Genomic DNA, 25,951 nt, shown 5'->3' on the forward strand with positions numbered 1-25,951 from the left:
ACGTGTTTAATACTTTTTTAATCTACTGTTTAACTTTGAAAATTATTGTACGAAAAAATAAAAACTGTTTGCATTATAAAAAATATTCTTCATTTTGCACTAAAATTGTACACAGCAAAAAGGTAGATAGTAAGATTAGTTCCAACATCGACAAAAAACGTTCAATAACTTATATTTTTCATCAGTTATGCTTTTCACGATGTAAAGTACGCTACAATTCTTTGATAAGATTTTCAGTACTTCGAGCATCGATTAATTCGAAGAGTTGCGGAAGCTTGGAAATCTGTAATACATATAACATATTCTTAGCTAAATGATATACAACTAATAAACCTAAAAATCTATTGAAAGGACTACACAGGTTAACCAACGCAATTATTTTGGGTTATAATTCTTTCAATGTAGAAAATGAATAGTTTAATAAATATTAGACATGTGGGGGCGTACTTTTTAAGTAATAGAATAATTATACAATCAACAATTGCATTGCACGAAAAATATTGGTGTGCAAAGTTAAGAAAATCATTAGGTTATCGAATATTCTGAAATTAAAAAATGAAATATTTTTCTTTTCATACCTCAATACGGTTTTACATAAAATATCCTACGTATGCAATACTGTTTAAACCAATAACCTTTTTTTCTTTAATATTTTTTTGCAATTGCATTGGTAACGTAGTTTGAAATAATTGTGTGTATTCCTCCGTATATAAATATTTATAATAAAATAATTTTAAAAAAAAATACGCCGACTTCGAAATGCACTAAAAAGTATAAAATAATTTCTATTTCCTAATGAAGTAATTTCTATTTCATTCAATCATACAATTACGTAACAGATATGAATGAAACCTATTTACTCGTTAGATAGTATATTAAATACATTTCAACCTTATCGGATGGCGTATTGGAAATTAATAAATCCTGAAAAAGAATACGAACAATTATAGATATATCTGGTAATATACGTAAATGTAACGACTGCATCTTCATTTCGCAACGTTTCTGATATAAATGAAATTGAATCGACTTCGTTCGCATGTGGAAGCCATGGATCTAAGAACCTATAAACGGAGCCCACGACGCGGGCATTACCAAATTTGCGGCAGATAGGTTCTATCTTTATAGTATATGCGGTGATCGAGTCTTTCCGTCGCATACTCTATGAATCTAGGTAGACCATAGTTACATTCTATACGCACTAACACCTACTTCGCGGCGTGCTGTCGAGTTATATGTATAGAAAAAAAAATAGCTATACAAGCTTTGCCTATGTTCGGCTGTCCAAAGGTTGACATGTTCAAGAAAATCTTTTAATTGTGCGCCGCCTCCGAAAAGGTTGAAATGTATTTAATATACTACCTAATGAGTAAATAGGTTTCATTCATATCTGTTACGTAATTGTATGATTGAATGAAATAGAAATTACTTTATTAGGAAATAGAAATTATTTTATACTTTTTAGTGCATTTCGAAGTCGGCGTATTTTTTTTCTTAAAATTACTTTATTTTACGCTTTTTAGTGGAATGGGGAGAATTGTCTAGGATACTGTTGTTACGTTCCGAACAGGAATCTTTTTCAAAATTTCCTTTGTAGTTTTGACCGACCGAATGTGTATCGATAATGCGTATTGCATTCTGGGAACACCCTGATCGAACGCAGTAACGGTCTTTTAATGTTTATTAGATAGACTATCTTTTGGCGACTAAACTAAGATTGTTAATATAACACATTCCTTCCTTGAAATCAACGTGGTCCCACGGCTAAAATCTTAGATCATTTCATTTCTCCGAACCGCCGAATATAAACGGAAGTCACACTCGTGTGGTCCGATAACGCCAAGCGTTCTAGAATGTTCCTCAAGGGCCCACGACACAATATAAAATTGTAATAGAAATTGTCTTTGCAACACTACAAAATTATATAAATTACTCATAGTATTTCTTTATACCGTTATTATGAATACGCACACGTCAATCAGTTCCACAATAGTTACAGTACCGAGCGCGATTTAACTTTAATAATTGTAAAACGAAATAGATAATGTTTCATTCTAAATTTTTATAATGTAAACAGATTAACATTTTATATTGTATTGGTTATGCATGTGAAATTATTCAATAGCTGATTAACAATCCATAGCTCAAGAGTAAAGGAAAGAACTATATAGAAAGAGAGAAAGATAAGAGCTGGACAAGGGAGGAACACATGCACCCATCATCACCACCTAATTAACGAATCACGGTCTCTTACGCATTGGCCTCGCAGCCTAATTCGTTAGGCGCATATCACTGCAACATAAACAATTTCGGACTAGGCCCACTCTGGTCTTCTCCGAGAGGTACAAGTTGCGACACTCTTCGGTGTATAATCGCGAGGTGCGTGTCAAGGGTCCGTGAAGTGGTTTAGAGACGAGTTTGTTCTTGAATTTGTTAAAGTGCAAAATTCAGACAAAGACTCTATTTTCACGTAAAGCTTTCGCGTCAAATAATCACGTTAATTATCACATTAAATTTTCAATTCAATTAATTATTCTATTTTTCTATTCAATTATATTCGATTCTATTCTTTTAATTTTTAAAGTATAATTTTATTTTATAGTTTATTTGAATTTCACAATTGGCCAGTTCAAAATTCTCATTGGTGGAGCGTTTTCATGTGTGTGTGTTCTTCCTAGGAACCAGGCGTAGTTGGCATTTCACATTTTACAAGAGGTTGATTAATTCTAAATTCATACAAGTACAGATATTTGGGGTGAGTTGTTTCCTTTATTCTTCCAGCTATTTTATGAACTTTTCGGCAAGTAAATCAGTAGTTAATTATTTAACTTTGGGATTTCCCTCATTGAATTATAATTTTATTTTGTATTTGAGTAATTGTTTCTCCTTCAAATCTACGAATTGCGCGTCTCGGATATTTACAATATTTTTGTTCAGTTCATTGTGATTCACATTATATTATATACGCTACCATTCTAATCTCTTCATATTTTATAAAATATAATTTTTGAATATTTTAATTAGTTGAATTACATTTCTTTAATTGCCTCCGTCATATCCTCTAATCATTGCGATCTTGTGAAAGGGCCCGTATGGGACTAGCGTATCTCCGGATCCACAAAAATATTAAGTCCCGTTAACAATTAATTTTGTTAGGGCAAACAAATCTTCGAGGCTTTATACGCGCGCTTCCCGCACGTAACACTGTGAGACAGTTCTTTCGGGCTTTTTTTTGTCTGTGTAAATGCCACGAACATAATTAAGTAAAAGACAAAATGGATATTAGTTTTTCAATTTTTTTTTTTCGCTAATATCTCGAAAACTAAAGCTTTCCACGGAATTTGTATATGAACAAAATTGTTCAGAATCATGTCCGTGATAAGATATTAAAAGCGCACTAAAATCGAGAAAAGTTTATTTCAAAAGTTGCCGGTTGTCTTGCAGTAACTATACTTTGCAATTAAAAAATGAAAAATTTTTTGATAATGGTACCAATGGGTAGTCAGAACCTACCAGATGGAAAAGGTTTCGTTCCGATCGGTCTACCCAGCTAGGCGTAATCAGTGAATATACATAGAAAAAAAAAAAAAAAAAATATACTGATCGAATTGAGTAACCTCCTCCTTTTTCGAAGTCGGTTAAAAAGGATTCATATTAGGAAATTTTACTGTATATACGCAATTTGATATGCATTCCCCTTATCAGATAAGGTATTTTTTAAATGTATGAAAACAGCACAATTTTTGGGTTGGAACTGTATCCATAAAATAAATATGGGTCCGTGTTTTGCTTGTGCATCAGTGGATTATACTGCCGGGTCAACACCAATACCACACGAAGTATCATCGACAATGTACCAACGCAAGGAATGCCATTGCACGAATCTCGTTGGAATGCTGTTATTCGGGGTTGCGTTGCTCTGCACCGAAATATGCATCACGGTATGTTGCACGTCTTCAAAGTCAGGGTTACATGTATTTTATCAACTTTCAGGGAACAGAACTTTTACACAGCCAGACGCATTCCGATGTAATACAAGTTAGATTTTTCTAGATCATGTTCACTTTTTTGCACTTTCAATTAACCCTTTTACAGGTTTTATACGCCACGTTTTGCAAATCAAATTCAATGTTTTATAAATCAGATTCACTCTTTCACAGGAAAAATGCGGCCTTTTGCAAATCAAATTCAATGTTTTACAAATCAGATTCACGCTTTCACAGGACAAATTCGCTTCTTTGCAAATCAAATTCAACATATAAAGTATTTTAAAAGTGACATAGTACAATGTTGTAGTACAAAAAATGAAATACGGATGATATTAAAATGTACATCATAACAAGTTGATTGTTGAAATTTTGAAAAGACAATTAATGAGCAAAAAATAATAATACGCGTTAGTTTTTTTTCGGAAGGCTTCAGAAGCTAGACAAAAAGATAGTAATGTTCTAGTATTGTTCAAACGAGTTTCGCTAATGAACAATTGCGTGAGAATTTTGTTAATGATATTATTTCTGTTTGCTTTTAACTTTTAAACTAATAAAATTAATAAAAATGTATTACCTTTACGTAGATAAAATTATAAATTTTTACAATTCAATGTTCGTATCACGCAAAAAGTATTGCACACTATTCCAAGATTCAATGTCTTTAACACTTAACATATTGGTGTATAATGCTCATTTAATTTGAAATTAAAAATAAAAGATTATGATAAATAAATAAACTTAAACTATAAAGCAATATGTACATACATTAATTCTTACTCTTAATCAAAATCATCACTGATTATAAGAAAAAGCATTTTAACAAATTTTGTGAATTAAAATAAAAAACTAGTGTTCGGTCGTTTTGAATGGTTTAGTAGTTTAACTACTAAACATGCTTCATAATCACTCAAGCATGCAAGTGAGTATGTAATTAATTAATGTTACATCATATCTCAAGTAACAAAACTGTTTTACATTTATTAAGTAACAGAAAATTCAAAATAAACTTATTTCATATTAATTTTATTATAAAATTGAAATTAAGTATTATATTTCTCCATTAGTACTTGATAATATAACACAAACTTGTCATTAAGTATTTGAAACACACGATTTTAAAGAAAACAGAAGCTCAAATTGCACAGAATTAAACTATAAACAAGTTGAATTAACTAAATTAGTTTTACTAACCTGTAGGGCTATGAGTAATTTTAACTTTTCGAGGTAAGTTTCAATTAATCCCACCATGCATAAAAGACTGCATCATTTGAAAAAAAAATATTAAATGATGAAAATAATTAAATTAATGCGTATTCCATATTTGGAAGTGTAATAATTAATAATTAGTACATGTCGTGAACATTGTTTAATTACTGAGTCATATGCGCAGTTTCAGATTTTAATTAATGTAAACTGTTTTCTTCCATAAATGTAAATTCTTATTATTTTATATGAGAGTAGAAATTTCACCCTTTTACATAAACATATTTAATTATAATTTCACATTGTTTAAATATAACAGAAGTTGCAATTATCTTAACATACTTCTATAATTCTTTTATCTCTAGAATATTTACTTTATTGATTGAAGAATCGGAATTAAATTATTTTCGATAAACAAAAGTACGGTTAGAAGTTAACACACTAGTCGACGTAATCGTACCAATAATTAACGAATGAAATGTTTTTCTAATTATTGTAATAAATATTTATGACAGTGTTACATGAAATAATTACATGTTCAGTTACATAAAATATTTTTTTTTTAGCAATTTCTTCAAAGATTGTGGCAAAAATTGAATGCATATAATCTGCAAGAAGTGTGAGTAGTCTGAACAATGTAAACCTCCATAAAACACAATAAATGCATGTTCTTATTTAGACAAGGTATATTTTATCATTTCTATCACCATACTTTTCAATAATGAATCTTATTAACAAAGTTTCCTCAATAATTAAATTCTGCGTCAAAAATATTTGGGCTGATTATTCAAACATTGAGAACACTTAAGTGGATGTTATTAACTCTTAACGGTCACACTGACGCATGAAACGCGTCCAGTTCATTTAGTTTCACTTTAAGCCACTTTATATTTTCTTTGAAACCTCAATAATTTTTTACTCAAACTGTTATATCTCAAAAGTATTCAGCTAAAATTTTAGCTCCTTATATAAAAATCGGAAAACGTTTTTCAATTTTCCTGTGAAAATTGTCATTCTTTCAACTCCTTTTCATATTGAACGTTTGAATTTACTGAAATCAGCTGTGAAAGATGTTACAACGACTTTTGAAGATTATTTATAATTCTTTTCAAGTTGAAAGAATAAATAGTTTTTTTGTAAGAAATATTTTTACTGACGGGAGTCTTGAACGTCCCAGTGTGCCAAGTATGTTACTCTGACGAAGTATGGCCATTAAGAGATAATCATTATGTCGTAATTATCACTCTCACAGATTACTATAATTATTACATGAATATATTCGTAAATTTACTCCACATAGTAGCAAGAGAGCCATTACAAATAAATTTATGTGTATATGTCACTTAACAAAATTTGTAGATATACTTGAATTGCAAAATGGCGGGTTTTATTTACAAAAAGGTGAATTCCATCTGTGAAAGGTGAATTTGATCTATAAAAGAGGGATTTGGTTACAAAGCGACGAATTTGTTTTGCAAAAAGATGAATGAGTGCTGCAAAATGGATAATTTATAGCTTAAAATGTCGAATGTGATCTATAAAAGGATTAATTTGGAGTATGAGACCTGTATAAATTTGATGCTGGGTGCTGTAAAATACTGTGTTTTGCACACACTGCAAAATGGTACTGTGAGGCCTTTGTAAATTGGCATACGAACTAATAGGATTCGCATTACTTCCGGCTGCCAATTTACCAGACGTGCAGTGCATGGGTGGTACTAAAAATGCTTTCCTGTGTTATATTTTAGTAGCACCCTTGGGACATCATATACCGCTTTGTAGGATGCAGAATTTTTGTTCAATCATTTCTGAAAATTTATTGCTGTATTTCATGTTATTTTGAAATGACTTGTAAGTTTATTTTGTTATGCATTCTTAAGTATTTTTATTCTTTAACTAAATTAATAACCTACATTAATATTTACAAATCTTTAGACAATATAAATTCAAAAAATCATATTTAAGTGACGATTTCAATAAAATAATTTTTGCTTTTACATAGTAAACAAAATTTGAAACTGACCGTTTTTTCTACATTATACATATTTATAGAATAAAATGCTGACGATTATCAGCATCAACTAATATATTTGTTATCATTTTTATATCTGAAATGAATATTCGCGTATTAATAGGCATTTGTACATTTGTAAATTTGTACTATTTATCAGCAAACATGTTAAACTTATACCATTTTTTTTAATACCAAAAACAATAAACAAAGGCCATGAATTATTTATAATTTACAGCAAGGCAAAAATGAGACATTAACTTCATACGAAATATTAAATGTGAAATTGATCTCTGTATACGTTTCGTAGAATAATGATTCTGTGCAAACATCCTTGCATTACAGAAATATGGAAATTGTCAAGCAGATATAGTAGAAGTTTGATTCGTAATTAAATTACTTTATTTTCAAACTTGCGGAAGGCTATTCGTAAACTCGACGGCATCGATGCGGTAAAGCTCAATGCCATTTTCTCGTTCGAAAGTTTCGCAGTTAACGAAGTACAGACGCAAACTTTTAGAAGTGAACTTTTTGTATGAATTAGGAAGTTAGCATCTCTTCGGTCTGAAGAATGATTACGTTCTGTCAGAGCGATATGTCGACCAATATCGTTGTACTTAACAGACCTCTAGTAAGGGATTTATAACCTCCCATGGAAATATATTTTACGTTCTTCAATATCAAACGTCGACTTTAGAACTGCAGAAAATCTGACATGATTCGATAATATGAAAGTACATGCAAAAAATAACAATATGAAATTAGGTTGATGCAGAAAGAAAAATTATGTTAAAAAAATATTACTAATATATTATGGCAATTATTAAGCATTTATTTATTTATTCATTTCCATATTAAGTACAAATGTCCGATTTTAAAAACATAAAACAATATGAGTTACGAATATTGCAGTAACAGATCACTCTGTAAATATTCTATTTTAATAAAAAAATCAATTAATCACTTGAGAATTTCCAAATTAATAATTTATGTCATTAATATGTTTAATAAATAGTTACTAAAAATTATAAGCAATTATTAATTATTAATTGTGAATCAAATATTTGTTGTCTTCATTAACAAAGCACAAATTAAAGAATCAAAATAGAGAAAGTACAGATACCTGCAATGTGTTTGTATTACCATTTTAAACCAATAAGAAAGTTACTTTTGAATATCAATAGGATATTTTATTCATTGTACATGTTTATATCGTGTATTTAAATTGCTAGAATGTGGATATGTGTATTCCAAATGTCATTTTTCATAATATTATTTGTTTTAAAATATATTTGATGCTATATTCGTCATTTTATTATTGCACCTTATGGGCCACTTTATAGTAAATAATGTATATTTTTGAGTAAACTTATAAATCTAACTGTAACTCGATTAAAGCTGCCTCTGTCACTGCACTTAAAGGTTACACGGAAACGTTTATCACAAATTATAACAGAAAATTAATTCTCCAACTAATTACAACTCTGCCGTCGGACCATTTATCTTGATTACCGTCTTTTCTAATTTTAATCATGTTGAAGTACTCATACCAGTTACTACTGATAAATTCTGCAAAATTATTTATCTCTTGAATGACCAGTTTTCAATTAATAAGGTACATGTTTAAAATATAGTTGATAAATGTTCATTCAACTACAATTTGAAATTTTAAGACATTACACAGGCCGTGATTTTAAGACATTAGTTTTAATGTTTTTAATGTGTTTTAATAGTTTTGATAACTTAATACAATAAATATTTTACAATATGACATCACAAATTATGTACGTATAACTTGTGTATATCAAGAAGTAAAGTGAACTTGCGGTTTTTAAAATAGTACTGTATTGACCTTAATAAAGTCTTAAACTACATGACAACCAGTTTAACAACATAATACTACGTATTATTTTAATTATTTTATATTAAACTAAGTTTATTTATTTACGAAGTACGTATATATAAATTATACTAAAACTATTTTAAGTAATTGTCATAAAACACGATACCTACTACGCTACCAAATTGTTTGTTTTTCTCTGCTAAGTTGGTTATACTGGAATATCTTTTTAGGTTTCTTGCAATAATGTTTTTATCTGAAACCAAAGTCATAAACTTGGCCATTCCAGAGTTCTGAATGAAAAATTAAAATTTTTACGATACCACGCAAGAATCTTTCATAGTACCTATAATGAAAGTTTTAAATCTTTACAAGAACACTTGAAAGATTGATCATAATCTTTTATTGAACAAAAATGGTGCACCGTAAACACGAATCGTAAAAACCAGAAAAAACTGCACAATAAAATTCTCATTCCCTCATTTGTTTGACTCGATTCGATAATTCGGGGAATAATCCCCGAAATTTCCTAGCCAGTTTTCCAGTCAGTCGTCAGTTCCTTCGTACATCTAATTTCGCGCGTTCTGCCGTTTCCGGAATCGTCAGGAAAATTTGAAATTCCTTCTGCGTGCGAATCGCCAGCTTTCCCCTCGTTTCCTTTCAACTCTCCCGCCGTGTCGATCGATCTCGTGTTTGCTCTAATTCCGAGTTGCATAGTTTCCCATTTCCGTGCTTGAATTTTGGAGCTACGGCGAAACTTTTCATTTCCAAGGAAGTTTAGTCATGTAGGATCACAGGTAACTGGTGTACCTACATCTCTGCACTACGGATATCCTCCTTAGGAATTCAAATAAACCCCATAATCCGTTAAAGAACGCGGAAAAGTCACGTAAAAGCTTGAATGTCGGTACCGGAAATACGAATTCCGTTGCCAGAAATCTTACGTAGTCGGAATTTTTATCTGATCAGTTGACAGTGATTTCTGTGAAATAGGGTTTGAGAAGGGAATCTTTAGAGATTTTACTATCCAGGGTAGCTTTCTTTTTTAATTTATTCTACCTACAATTTGTACGACACGCTGTAATTGCCATTAATCAAAATATCATTTGTGTATATTTAGAATGTGTAAAGTAATCATAATGCAATAGCTTTATATAGACATAATTATAAACTTTTACAACTCAATACTTATATCATGCAAGAAGTAAAAAGTATTATAGCATTGTAATCCAAGATTCAACGTTCTTAAATGTAGTTAAAACGCAACGTTCTAAATCGTTTCATAATAATTCATGTGAGTGAAAAAGTACTTTTGTTAAGGCTGTAATTAATTAACATGATACATATAATTTATTAAATAAATTAGAATAAAATAAGATATAATAAAGTGTAGTAAAGTAATTACAATAAGGTAAAGTTATTTATGGTAAATAATATAACCTAGAATTCAAATTAATCTTATTTCTTGTTAAGTTTGTTTAAATATTGGAATTAAATATTCTGTGCTTTCACTACCAACGACTACTAAAGTCGCTGACCAATCATTAATCTTGACTATAGATGAGATTCCACATGACACCGAATTATTGAATAAATCAGCTTTACTCAATTTATTACGTTGTTAATGTTTGTTTTATTAAAGAAACTTAAAATTTTATAATATACATTTTTATATGTATATCTCCACCTATGATGATAATAAAATTAATGATACATTCATTATTCGTATATTTTTTATATTACGCAAATTTTTAATTAATATAACTTATTTTATGGACTATAAATTGTTCTATTAATAAACATTTTTAACAAATACAACTTGCGAATTTTTGTAGCAATTTTACTAATTTGAACAACAAAATGTTTGTAACGAAAAATAATATAAAATTAATTGGAATGACTATAATAATTTTATTATATATTTTGTAACATATTACTCTTTTAATTATTTTATGTTACGGTAAAATACATTTTATATATTACAATGTATAAAACATTGCTTTTTTAAGGTGACATTTTATTAGATTCGTTCATGTTAAATTTTTGTAAACTATGTATTTCATTGTGGCAGTTATTAGTCATATTACCCAAGAATGAGTTTCTTATACTATGCGCATATTAATACTCGATAATAGCCGATTAAGTATGCAAAAATAATTTCCGGCAGTTAAATGTAATGGAAGCTTCTTGAGAAGAATATAAATTTGGTAATAATGCAGCAGAACCTCATAAAAAAATTAATTTATCATTCAAAAATGGCATATAGAAACTTGTAATCTGTCAAAGATTAGTTTGTAAAATTTGAACATGTCTTCGATTATCTTATAATAGAATTATTACACAAATAGACAATTATCATTTTTAAATTTGTATTTAGAAAACGCAATTTCGTATGCACCAATGTAATAATTAGTTTGATGTATCGAAGATATTGTAACTTTCTTTTTGTAATATATTATTTGAAAACATAAATATTTTTTAAACTATATTTTCAATTCAATTCTAAAATTCTTTGTAAATCAATAAAAATACTGGCTGTATAATATAAGTAACTAATTGATAACTTTTTTTATATTCTATTTGCTTTCATTTAAGACAAATATTAATATCCCTTTAGATAAGTCGATGTTATACTTATAGAATATGATATATATCTGTAGATGAAAATTTTTATTGTTTCGTTTTACTCGATCTACTAAAATGTACTCATCTAAAGTAAATGAATTACGAAATTGAGATAAATTATGTATAATGCTCTATAATATCTTCTCGACCAAAAGTAATATTGAACTAGTTTTTACTATGAAGTCCATTTACTGTAACAGGTAGTGTTAATTACAGTACTTTAATACAGTCTACAACACTTTAATACCTCCTTGCGAATAAAGTAAATTACAAGGTAAAAGACTTGCCTTGTTAAACAGGTTAATGTACCGAGTTTATGAAACTTATGTAGCTGTTATTTTCAGTGTAATAAATTCATGTATATAATTATGTAAACACGGTTACTTGTATACGGTAACATTAATTGCATATCTAGTAGTGACCTGAAGATATTTAAAATACAAACGCTATAAAGACTCTATCAGAAGACAGGTAGAAAACCATGTAATTTTAATAATTTCAAAATATAACCATAAATTAATTTGTTAGCAGTGAAATCGAGTATAAGGAAAGAAAAGATTTTGTACATTTAAATATTATATATCTCTTTAGTTGATAAAAATTTACTGGTTCTTGATTCATCATTGTTCCATTTGAATACGGTTTAAATTATAAATTTTCATTATTCATAATGAATATAAATTACTTTTTGTGACTACAGAATGATATGTTACATAATTAAGGAAAACAAATACTTTATACAAGAGCAATATTTTAATAGTAATGTTAATATCAGCGTCATTTTTTCGATTCATTATATAAGAATCGGTAATTTTAAGTTTGAGTAGATCACAGCCAAACTGAGTGTGTGTTTATCTCAAAACGTAAACTCTGGGAGTTTAAATTTAAATCTAATTGTAAACAGAAACCTCGTTCCAACTCCATATCAATTAACGTAAAACAGCTCTATACTCTCAATCACTTTAACATACTTTGAAGCCAACAATTTACGCTTAAGTGCATAGTAAGCCATCATTAAAAGTCATTAGGTTATTAGGTTTTTGGCTGTTCCAATTAGGCGTTTCAGAAATATAATGATGTTCTTCCAAATATTACTATTTACTATGATATTTTAGTGGCACTTTAGTCAGAACATATAATTTTCTAATAAAGTTATATTCGTAATGTTTTATACATTTATAATATAATGGATAGCCATATTATTATACTCAAAATGTTTTTTCTGTAAAAATAAACAATAAATGCGTTGAGGATAGCGAAGGTCGTGAGCTAACGGTTTACACGAAGCAAACGACGCGACGGGTCACCTTTTCGAAACCGTCCGTATTTTAAAAGTACAATAGTTAGTCTCGAACTGTCGCATGTATCAGTACTATTTTCGTGAGCGCTCCATCGTTTTTTCATATCTTGTATTTATGTATATCGTCTTTTGTCAAATACATATAACCGGGTTTATTCACATTCTGGCGTATGTGGAATTATTTATTCAAACAAAACGCGATGTTAATTAACTTTGATATATTACTGATACTTGATACACATTAGAATATAATATGTATGTAATACAATGGAATGTTGTATAGTATAATGTAATGTGTAATTAAGCAATGCATAATTTCATAATGTAATATATAATATAATAATATATTGGTACAAAATAGTATATTGTATATTATATTGTACATTTGTATACATTCATATACATTATTTGTATATGTAATATACTATACATATAACATATATGTATATTGTAAAACATTACTAATATAAATTTGAATCTATGTTAATAATTTACAAATGTCTTTATCATTTCTATATTATATTATGGACATGCCAGATGACTATTTAATATATTATGATATTTATATTATAAGCACAAACTGAATTAATTAAGTACGCACCACAAACACAATTTAAGAAGAAGAATGCAGAAATGATGATTTAATGAGTAGTTACAGATCATACTGATCTAAACCTGAAGAGACCGGGGAGAAATCATTTGATTTGAAGAGCAGGTCAGTAGTGGCTTCAGAATATGCGCTATATGGTCCTCAATGTTTTAGAATTTTTTCAGAATTTTTGTACGAAATTAAATAGGCAAACAGGGCCAAAAAGTCGATATGCTACCGACTGACGAATTGGGTTTCTCAAGGGCACATTTGACCACCTTATCCGGCTATACCCTTTCTGAAAAGTGAAGTCGCATATGAAAAAATTTTATTGTATATTTCGATCTACTTTCTCACGTGGAAGCACTTTCTTCTCTTCTGTATTACTAAATTGGTAATATCTTGCAAATTTTTATTTATTAATTTATTGACTTAATGATGGAAATGGGGTATGGTTTCGAATGAAATATGGGAGATTATTAAATTTAAAATAGCACAAATAACACAATGACTTTTAAACACTAAATGAATTTATTATATAAGGAAAAATAACTAGGAAGGACTATTTTTTATACGCGTGAAAATATCGTAATCACAGAGAAAGAATAAAGAAGAAGTATGTGGATATTATTTTATTAACATGTGAGGATCTAATTAAAATCGAGCGGTATCATATACATAATCGATAAATGAACATACTTAATTACCGACTTCTTAATACATTACCAACTTCTCAATGTATTTATTTTTGCCAATTTCATTTATATGAAAATTCAACAAAATTGTTATTTGGTATTCTTCTTGGTAATGTTCTCATTGCAATAATTAGGAAAATGGAAAACGAAAAGCTTTTAACTACGTTTGGTATATTATTTACCATAGATCGAAGCATGCACGAACGTGTATTCCCTATCTCTCGAGTAAGCAAATGAAAATCTTCGAGCACGTTATTGGATCGTCAACGATATTCGCGTGCTTGAACGTGGCTATAGCACGAACATATTAATTGCTTTTAACGGGCCAATTAAAGGTACAGAGTATCGGAATTGATTGACTTTTATAGATTCGAAATTAAGCGGCTTAATGACTTTCACAAGAATTTTCTGTCGAACGAAATCGCAGAAGTTTGCAGTGCACTCGACCAGCCTCGATGCCCAATTTGCAATCTGCGTGGAACCGTGCTATTGTTACTCGTCCACTTTCGAATCCGTCAATACGATTGAACAAGGCCCCATTTACATGTAGCTGTAGAATATAGAGGGTGAAACGAGCGAAAAATAACAGGGAAATGCATATCTAGGAGTGAAGAGAAATAAACGTTGATTGTTTTTCCGCGTTCTTTTCTTTTCATCTGACTAAAGTTAGTATTTAAATCGTATCATCGTTCGTTATCGATTTCATTTAAACAAGTATTCTACACGATTTAATGCAAAAAGTATATCAACAGATTTAATTATAAAATTAATTTGTTTCCAGAAGATGCTTCTAGCCTTTAGCACTTTAGTGCATGATGTTTTTGCTAATGCATACATGCATGTGCTGAGTGTAATCGGATGCATCTTTTACGAGAAAAGGTATTAAATAAATTTTATTGTAGAATTAAATGATGTTTATGAAGGAGTTTGCTCTTCCCACTTGAAGAAGGAAGCGCCATCTTCTGATCTTATTGTTAGTAGACTTTACCATTAGCGATCGATAAATCACTTCCGTTCAAGCTAGCAATCGAGTAACGCGTATCTTTCTGTATCTCCGAACCGTTTATTATAATGTGAAATATATATATACATGTGTGTGTATTATTAAATCTATAAAGAACTATTATTATTTTCCACACCATCCCACAGTTTAACTACTCTTATTACTTTTATTACTTATTGTTGCATCGCCTTAGAGTGCGATGTACCTATCTTTTCATATATTTACAAGGCAATAGACCGAGGATCTCGAACTGACCGTACGGGCAATAAGTTTATGAAGCCATTGACCATTTTTCGTTAGCAAAAAATACCTTCGCGTCGGTACCCAAGTTTACTGCTTGGGACCAGCATGTTTAATTTCCTATTCCGTTACTTTCAATCATCGTCGTCAGGGTCAGAGTGCTTTTTCACCTTATTACCTGCTACGGGTTTTTCCTAAACCGCGGAATCCCTCGTACGTCACCCCTTGGTCGCGGCTACTTCCAGGGGTGACCATTTCTTGTGCGAGGGAGGTGACCATTTCTTACGAGGACGGTCACCTCTCAAAAATTAGCTACCAATGAACGTACACATCCCCTTCTTAATTGCCGATTCCGAGGTAACATCGACAGCCACTTTGGCGAAAGACGACAGAACACGAATATATCTTCAACAACACGTATCTAAAACACGAAAAGAACACGAATATATCTCATACAACACGTAGCTAAAACACGAAAAGAACACGATAATATCTCAAACATCACATATCGAAATCACGAAAAGAACTCAGTAATACAACGAACAACACGTAGCTAAAACACGAAAAGGAACACGATAATATCTCTTATAAGACATATCTAAATCACGAACGAACTCATTTAATAAACACCTAAACCACTAACGAATCGACTAATATCTCGAACAACGAATTTCAAACGAATCGTCACATCACAATTATCACTTAAAACCAGGCTCAAAGCTCGTTAAATCGTGACTGGGTCAGAATACATAGTGTCGGGTGCCCGAATCGGCGCTGTTCACGCAACATTTATTAATATTAGTTATTGTTCTTATTAATTGGTACCTCATACCTGATACATGTCTATTCCTGCAACGTATATTATGAATGAAAATTCAAATTTTCTAGGCATTATATTGACGTAATAAATTTTGCGAAGATTTTTATTTATTTTGTGCAAAACAAAAATTATTCAAAATCCGACAGTCTCCTACCATTTTTCACTTACGAAATATAAGATCATTTCCATAAGTATTAGTATTCCGACATATGGCAATATTGCGTTAAAAAATGTGAATGCTTAATTTTAGTCAGAACGACCTTGCATAAATTTCATAAATCTGAAACTCAATTGACCCAATACGAACGGTTCAACAGTAATATTTTTGAAAAGCATCGTATTTTTAAATCCATTAATACTTCAAGTTTTGGTACGTAACATTTTGCTGCATTTTGAGGTCACAAATATGTTTTCTAACATTACTTATTTACGCATTTATATTTAATAGGATGTGGCCGGACGAGTGGTACAACCGAGCAGAGGGTGATACAACACGTAAAAATAAGTTGAAAAAAAATAACATTTTTTTGCTAACGCTTTGTTTTCAAGAAAATCGAATTTGAAAATTCTATTCAGTACGTGTCCACTGGACTGTCTCTTCAAGTCATTGTTTGCTACGAGTTTTCTTTTGCATTTTAATGTTGACGTTTCTAATATTTACATCTTTTCTTCAACCATACGACTTTCCTCTACTTTTATTCAGTTTCGATCAATCAAGCCATGACAATGTCTACTTATAGTAAGTGCGAATATGTCGATATGATAAAAGCTTTAGGAGCTTGTCATGGAAATGCAACAGCACTATTATACGCAACAATTTCCAAATCGTTGCTTTCCGGATAGGACAATGATACAGAAACAGAGACACAGAACACACAGAACAGAGCAAAGATTAATTGAGTGTGGTTCTTTTCATAATTACGATAACTCTGGTGGTAGTAGAAGATCCCTTTTAGAAACAGAAGTTCTTAATACCGTTGCTAATAATCCTACAATAAGTGTACGAAAATTTCGTGCTCATCATAATACCAGTACCAGAACTATTGATCGCAATACATAACATTAACATTAATATTTCTTACAATACATATTTAAACCTAAAGTATAGTGCTGCGTACTGGATAGAATTTTCCAATTCGATTCTCTAGAAAATGAAGCGTTAAACGATAAAATGTTATTCCTTTTTTTCGACTTATTTTTACATGTAGTATCACCCCGCGCCCGGTTGTACAACCCATCTAGCCACACCCTATACATATTTCATTTAAAAAGTACATTACTTTTTGCTATAAATAAATATCTATTTTACTATTCTACTTGCATTTACTTTTGCTTGTAATAAAAGTAGTATCTTCAAAATAATATCTTCGGCCTCTGCCGATGCGGTAACACTTAGGAGTTTTTACTTTGCCAGGCAGTCAATGTTTCTTCTTTTTAATCCAGGTATTTCAGTAAAAGGTTTTACCTCAGGGACGTTTTCTTCTAAATTTATTCCTCCAATAATGGCTGTGAAGAAGATTCATAATCACTATTCGATAAGCATATTGCACGTTCCTGAAACCTTGATACTATACAGCGCAATCCTAGAAACTGGGACAGGTTATTGCTCTTTTTAAAGCAAAAATAGAATAAAATTATGAAAGAAAACCTATATGGTATAAAATGTCCTAACTTCCAATGGTTTTATTTTTTATATGGATGCATTAACGCACGTGCCAAGTACCATTGCACTTTATTCTTTAATGCAAGCTAATTTTCTTGTTAAACCAATTGATTCCTTTTATTGTCCTGTATATAAAAATGATAATCAAAGGTCAGACATACTTACTCCTAATAAGTTAATAACTTAAAAAGACATATGTATTATAATATGTTTAAATATTTCACCACTGTGCTTCAAATATCTTCTAATCCGTCTTTTTACATTTTTTATTACATGTTTTAGTTGATTTGCATTGGCATTCGAACAATGCATACAAACAAACAAAAACCCACTTTGTCTTTTAGAAGAACACAAAAAGGGAATCCAATGGAATAAAATTATTCGGTGAAACATTCCAACACTTACAAGTAAACCTACCCAAGTGTCACTCTCCGATTTTGATGAAATTTGGATATGTTATAGTACATTGAAAATTAGGGGACACGTATTTTTTTTTATCTGCGGTAAAACATATTTAGGGTATGAAACAACCCCCCAAAGTGTGAGGGTAAAATGGAAAAATTGTGATATTTTCGAGATCAGTGAAGCAATCTTGATGATTTTTGGTATGAAAGTATCTTTCGATAGAAGACAAAAATTGGCCTAGGTATGTTAGAAGGGGAGTGAAAATTAGGGGGTGAAATACCCTAAAGCGACCAATTTTTTGCAGCAAAAAAATCAGTTTTGATCTGATCGAAATAAAATCTATTAAAACTTGAAGAGGAAAGTTAATTAGGGAACACGTATTTTTTTTCTTTTTTATTACATAAATATTTGGGACGTAAATACTCCTAAATTACCGCGCTCGTTTGGCACTACGCATGAAACGCCTTGCAAAACTGTATCTCCTAACTGTTCGATCTTTTTAATATATCGGTTTTTTACGTTACTGAATGGAAATCTGAAATCAAAATTCAATATAACGGATCCATTATGGCGGACAAAACTCGAAAACCTACTTACATGGACTGTATTTGTGATATGCGATTTTCAAAATATAATACAATTTCTGACATTCATTGTTAGGTATGTAAGGTGCATCAAGCGTGTTAAGAACATATTGTAAATATATTGTTTATAACAAAATTATTTGAACAAAGGAATTAATAAAATATGTGATCAATGTTTCCATAAACATTTTTTGCATACGATGAATGCTGTCATCAGATTTTAAAAAATTTCATTTTTAAGCTACATTGTTCAAACAATTTTGTTATAAACAATATATTTACAATATGTTCTTAACACGCTTGATGCACCTTACATACCTAACAATGAATGTCAGAAATTGTATTATATTTTGAAAATCGCATATCACAAATACAGTCCATGTAAGTAGGTTTTCGAGTTTTGTCCGCCATAATGGATCCGTTATATTGAATTTTGATTTCAGATTTCCATTCAGTAACGTAAAAAACCGATATATTAAAAAGATCGAACAGTTAGGAGATACAGTTTTGCAAGGCGTTTCATGCGTAGTGCCAAACGAGCGCGGTAATTTAGGAGTATTTACGTCCCAAATATTTATGTAATAAAAAAGAAAAAAAATACGTGTTCCCTAATTAACTTTCCTCTTCAAGTTTTAATAGATTTTATTTCGATCAGATCAAAACTGATTTTTTTGCTGCAAAAAATTGGTCGCTTTAGGGTATTTCACCCCCTAATTTTCACTCCCCTTCTAACATACCTAGGCCAATTTTTGTCTTCTATCGAAAGATACTTTCATACCAAAAATCATCAAGATTGCTTCACTGATCTCGAAAATATCACAATTTTTCCATTTTACCCTCACACTTTGGGGGGTTGTTTCATACCCTAAATATGTTTTACCGCAGATAAAAAAAAATACGTGTCCCCTAATTTTCAATGTACTATAACATATCCAAATTTCATCAAAATCGGAGAGTGACACTTGGGTAGGTTTACTTGTTAGTGTAATAAAATACGCTTCTGAAATGAAACATCTCATATCTTGTTAAGCATTGATATTTGGACTTCAAGTCAATAGTTTCTTACGCAGGATAACAATAGCAATTGATTGATCCAACAAAAAGTCTGAGTTGCATTAAAGAATAAAGTGCAATTACACTAGACAAGTGCATCTATCCTTGTAAAAAATAAGGTCAGGGAAATTAAGGCATATTAAAAGAGAAGATTTTATCCTCTATCAGTTCTATTATTTCTACTTAAAAAAGAGCAGTAACATATCCCAGTTCCCAAAATGATGTGTATACACTAATTCGTATAGCGCCATTATTTTCTTAATTCACTGTGATTTTCGCTTACAAAATCAAATTCTTAATCAAATTATTCAAAATTGATTTCATCACAACTGCCGCTTTGGAATTATATCTCACAGACAAATTACATTGAAACCTGTGACCGCTTACTATGTTCCAAATATTAATGGCCTCATTAAATTAAGCAATTCAAAATGAACACGTACGTGCAATTTTAAATTCGCTAAATATTTTAAATCGAGTGACGAATTACACTCACAATTTTGCATTTTAACGCAATGGACGCATAACGAATCTGACTCGTTAAACGTACTCAAATATTAATTTTTAATAAAATATAATACTAGACTACTGTTGATAACAGTGAAGTCTGAGCGTGCGTATATAGATTGATTGTGCTACACCAATAAAAATCAATCGTGCATTCTATGATTTGAAAAGATATAAATAGCATTAGCCTCGAGCTTTTTTTTTCATTTTATGCTGTTAAAAACTTCTATAACTTTGATAATATTTAGTTTGTTTATTTTATCGATTATGCTTCATGTAAATTATGTCAATTGTATTAAGTTTTAAAATTTTTTTATTTTTGTGGATGAAATTTGTGATATGTGAAAATTATGGAATCAATTCAAGCAATTTATGCGGAAAACAATATGAAAAGATAATTTACAACTTATATTCAAAGTAGGATGTATTTAAAAACTACAAATCTCTTGATGCCATAAATCTTCTCCTTTCAACAACGGATGGTTTCCTTTGAATATTGTCAAGAGAACTAATTTTGTCAAAGTGGGCCAATCTCAACCAAATTTTCATCTGCAATGCCCCATGCCATGAGGATGCTAAGTTCAAAATTTGGTTGAGATTGGTCCAGTAGTTTTGGCCCTAGCGTGGGTAATTTCCCTACATTTTTCATCTTATAGTCTTCGCTAACGCTCAGACAATTATTGGTTGGGAAATGTGAATAATGAAGCTGTTTTAATAATTAAAGAATATCGATACTAATTTCTGTGAGGTTGATCGGTAATTTTCTTTACTAATTGCAAACAAAGTTTTGAAACAACTTGACTGTGATCTTTATTATCCATGCATTGAAATCGATAGCAATTTAAACTTAAAATTACTTTTGTATCTAATTCAACAAATAATACATAATTGGCAGCATATAATTCACATTTTAACTTCTTTGCCATTGTTCCGTACGACGGTACATCTGGGTGAGGATTTCGAAAGTTTATTTATGATCGGTCCGTTAGGCAGCCGTTTTTGAGTTAGAATATTTCGGGTTTTTTTCTAGTTGTTAATTTTACTACATGTCTTGCCATAAATTTAGAGTTAATTTTCGCTTCATCCTCAACGGTCACTTTCCGATCATAAACACGGTTTTTTCCGAAGGGTACTTTAGGAACGGTCACTCACGGACCTAACGGGAACTTATGGTCGCCAAATGTACCTAGAAGAAAAAATCGCGGAATTGCCGGACGTTCGGGGTCCTCCCGCCAACTCACCGGATTCCCCACCCTTCCTAGACGAAGACGCTCTAAGGGAGCTATGAAGGGTGGGCCCAATCCCAAAGGACACGCTGATTGGAATTTCCTAAAAAAGGCGAAAAGCCAATCAGCGTACGACCTCTGACTCCATCGTCGACGTCGGAGTCAAGACGACAGCGAGTCGTCAGATTCATTCACTCAGTATTGAAAGAAACATTACAAACCTCCAACAGCCGGGAGAACTTGAACCATTGCTTGTAATATTTAGTATTAGAAGCAAATCGCGTTGCGGTATCTTTTAACTTCAAATTTTATCGTGACGTAGTAGCGACACATTCGGCACGCTACAGCCATAATATAGTATATTAAATATAGGTTCTTTTTCTATAGAACAAGTTATATTTATAATAATTGGGACAAAAATAATAAAATCCTTCAGTAATTATTATACGAGATTATGTTGGTGCAGAAATAATGACAATTTTTATGCAGCAATTTTAAGTAATAATTTTAACTTAGAATGAAATTCATTAGAATTAAAATTAAAATTTATTATGAAAATAAGAATCATTATGGTGTATTCATTTTTCCAGATCGAAACATAACAATGATAACAAACTATTAATTTTACTCAGATTATTTATATTACATTTTAGAAGATTATAATAAAAAATAAAGCCAGGATTTAAACTTTGTAAGTACTATTCTTCTTTAATAGAAAGACCTGTATATTATTGTAAAACGATAAAAATACTAACTATAGGACAATGTAACTTATATATTATAAAAGTAAGATCAATTTTATTTTATAAAATTTTATCCTTTAAAAGTTTAAGCTAAAGTTAAATAAACATTAATAGAAGAAAACTACCTGAACAAGTGTTTGAACATAAAGTGATATTGGAACTGTTAAAATATTGCATAATTGCAGTCACGTTAAAAAATAATGATTTTACTGGACAAGACAATATTAATTTGTTAAAATTCTTCATATTATCAGTTATGGTTTCAAAAACTTTTATTATAATTTCGAATCTGTGTCAGTTTAAGACATTCTATAGCTACCAGTTTAATTAACAGCAATTATGCAATTTCACACCCTGATATCATAAGGTAAGATCACAGCATCTGTGCAATACTCAATACTCAGCAGACACGCGCAAGATTAAGATAGAACATGGTATGTAGATTACTGTAATTTATGCAACAGATAGGTACATACTGTCTTCTCCGAAACAATATTCTGATACATAGTGTTATGATAGTGATATGTGTCACTACCTTATCGAACCCTTAAGGAAATTAGCTATGCTGTCACTAAAATGTCGAAATGCGGAAAATAATACGTAGAACATCAAAATATTCAAATTATATTTTATTTGAATAACAGGTAATGTTTTGTATCTGTCATATTAATTATTTGTATTCGTACCAAGATTTCTCGAATTAAATATTATTATTCATTCGCGATCAACGTGTTCGGCCGCGAACCGAGACCTTTACCGCGACTAAGGGATTTATTACAGGGTTCAAGTGGTTCGACGCGGGGACCACTGTGAATAGCTTACACCTCGCAATACGGGTTATCGAGGACCCTTTTGTCTATCAAATCCTGTCCGAACCAGTCTTACCGTAAACATGTGCTTGCCATAAATCAGCTAACAGCTATACCTCTCTTTTTTGAACAGTTTCAACAAACAAAGCATAGAGTTTTTCTTAACCGTCACCCTCGGAAACGCAAGGGCGTTCAGGCGATTTTTCTACATTAAAAACACAATCGAACGTTGAATCTCTGGCGAATCGGATCGAGAGTCAAAAAGTCGGATCGAGAGTGAGAAAGTTGTGCGTAACGTAACATTGCATAACCATTGCAGGGTGGTTCGGAAATCAATCATAACACTATTCGAGTGAGACCCTACACTCCTTGAGTAGGCCATTGTAGGGTGGTAGAAATCATACATTATACACTATTCGAGTGGGACCCTACACACCTCGAATAGATCATCGTGAATAATCTCACGCAACGTGGATTATAATACGAATCCAAACAACATTGAGTGAGACCCTATTCTCCTCAAATCAAATCAAACAACATTGAGCGAGACCCTGTTCTCTTCAAATCAAACAATAATCAAGCTCAACAATATACACAACGTATACATACTCATTCACACTTTCACCGTACAATCATTAACAAATACATATTTTGCAAGGGGTTTTTTATGCCGCAAGGCTTTTTCCCCTAATTCGAGTCATTCGAGCCAATAAATTATCATGATTTTTCAGGCTCAATTATGTCTAAATATTTTTTATTTACCCTCCTCCTCAATCAATTCATCCATTCTTTTGAAACGCGAAATTTCTCTATGTTGGAAAGATTTCGACGATACACAACGTATTATTTATTTATCATTTGTTATGCATAGTTTCAAATAATTAATACGAATATTTCCATTTTAGTTTGTGCACAAATTCTTAATAATATAGATGATATATTCGTATGGAAGATTAAGCGTCACCTATATGTGGGACACGTGGCAATCAAAATGTTAAAGATATATATACATTTTTAAAAAATATTTTGGTATATTTTATCATTAAATCGAACAATTGAGTAAAAAAAATGAAATATGCCATTTCTGTCTTAAATTTTTAAATTGAAAAATTTTTAATTAACATTCTTTTACAAACCAGAAAATTTTCAAATAAAATTAAGGATCCAATAATGAAAAATAAATTAACACAAAAAACTTTTCGAGTTGATTACTGAAATATAAGTTTTATTGTATTAAAAATTCTGCTTAATTATATGATGGTTGCTTAATTGTGATTTTATTCTAATTTAATCCGTGTTGATATGATATTTAAAATACAAAAGATAAATGCACAATGTATTCGAAATTTTCATAATTTCGAAATTAAGTTAAACGTTACTGCTCCATAAACAGAAGACATGCATTAAATTCCGACATTTTGATTGCACAAACAATTTCAACAGGGATAAATTCGTACATGACATAATGAGTAGTGCTGTAATAATCTGCTATAAATCGTTATTATATCTGACATGGGGCTGTAATTTATAGCTCCATAAATGGGCATGTCTTCTACTCGAAATATGTTTTCAGTTTGATTTTCAGAAGTACGCTACATTGTTAGATTACTAAATTTATGACCGAGTTACACATATTAATAGTTAAATTAAAGAATAGTTTATTAAAAAGGAAAAAGATCTTACTTGATAAATGCGTAATGGAAGTATAAATGAGACGCGTAAATGCACGTGGCAACGTGCTTTGCCGATAACCGTACAACACATTGCAATAAACAATTGAATGCATATTTCGATATTGCTGCCAACTTATTTTCTAGTCTAGAGAGATTCAAGTACCAACAATTTACAACCCTCACGCTTTTCTTCCTGCAGTATAATATATTAAATCTTAATAAACAAGTATTTTTACTTTCGTAAACATAATCTAAATAGATCATTTTTTACCACATTTACCATAGCTATTCGAAAACTCTACAATAGAATTCGAGCAGTTAAAAAAAAATATATAAAAAAAGACCTGAATTCTGTTTGGAATCGAATATACAGGGTGTTCCAGTTTTTTATCGCAAAATGATACAAACATATTCTGTACGCAAAAATAAAAAAGTATGTTATATTAATATAAGGTTTTAAACACTGTATTAAAAAGTTACAATACAAGTGCAGAATGACTTCGGAATACTTTGTTTTCCGATGCAAAATGTAATGTATCCCAGTTTTGTAGGTAAAACTTTACTAGCAAATGTTCTATAATTAGAAATGATAAAAAAATGTTATGTAAACATATGATTTTAAATATAGAAAACATACAAAAATACACGAAATGATAATGAATGATTTTCTTCTTCACTATTACATACAAATAATTGTTAATTTTCATATATTTGTTTAATAACTTTTAATAATACATTCAAGAGCCCATGCTAATACAAACATTTTTTCTTATTTTTATTTATAGAATATGCTAATAAAATTATGTGGAAGAAACTAGAACGCTCTGTATGTAATATTTAGCAACAAAGCAGTCCTTGTATTTTTGTTATAATTTATTAACAAAGTGATTGTAACCCTAAGTTAATATTAAATTCTCTTTTTATGAATAAAACGTGGTAACAAAATTTGATAGCAAAAAATAACGATACCCAG

At 30.5% G+C, this 25,951-nt stretch overlaps 1 protein-coding gene and 2 long non-coding RNA genes across 4 annotated transcripts in view; all 3 read right to left on the bottom strand.

The window, feature by feature from the left end:
• Positions 1–25,168, bottom strand: LOC143264828 (uncharacterized). Its single transcript, XR_013038787.1, has 3 exons — positions 24,989–25,168; positions 17,643–17,821; positions 1–283 (listed from the first exon to the last, which is right to left on the bottom strand). It is a non-coding gene; the product is annotated as an uncharacterized LOC143264828 (long non-coding RNA).
• Positions 1–25,951, bottom strand: part of LOC100877819 (uncharacterized) — a 688,459-nt gene that overhangs the window by 442,046 nt on the left and 220,462 nt on the right. The window lies entirely within an intron of this gene.
• The window catches only part of LOC143264825 (uncharacterized), a 172,024-nt gene that overhangs the window by 64,168 nt on the left and 81,905 nt on the right, over positions 1–25,951 (bottom strand). The window lies entirely within an intron of this gene.

Source organism: Megachile rotundata, chromosome 7 (genome assembly GCF_050947335.1).
Source record: "Megachile rotundata isolate GNS110a chromosome 7, iyMegRotu1, whole genome shotgun sequence".
Lineage (NCBI taxonomy): Eukaryota > Metazoa > Arthropoda > Insecta > Hymenoptera > Megachilidae > Megachile > Megachile rotundata.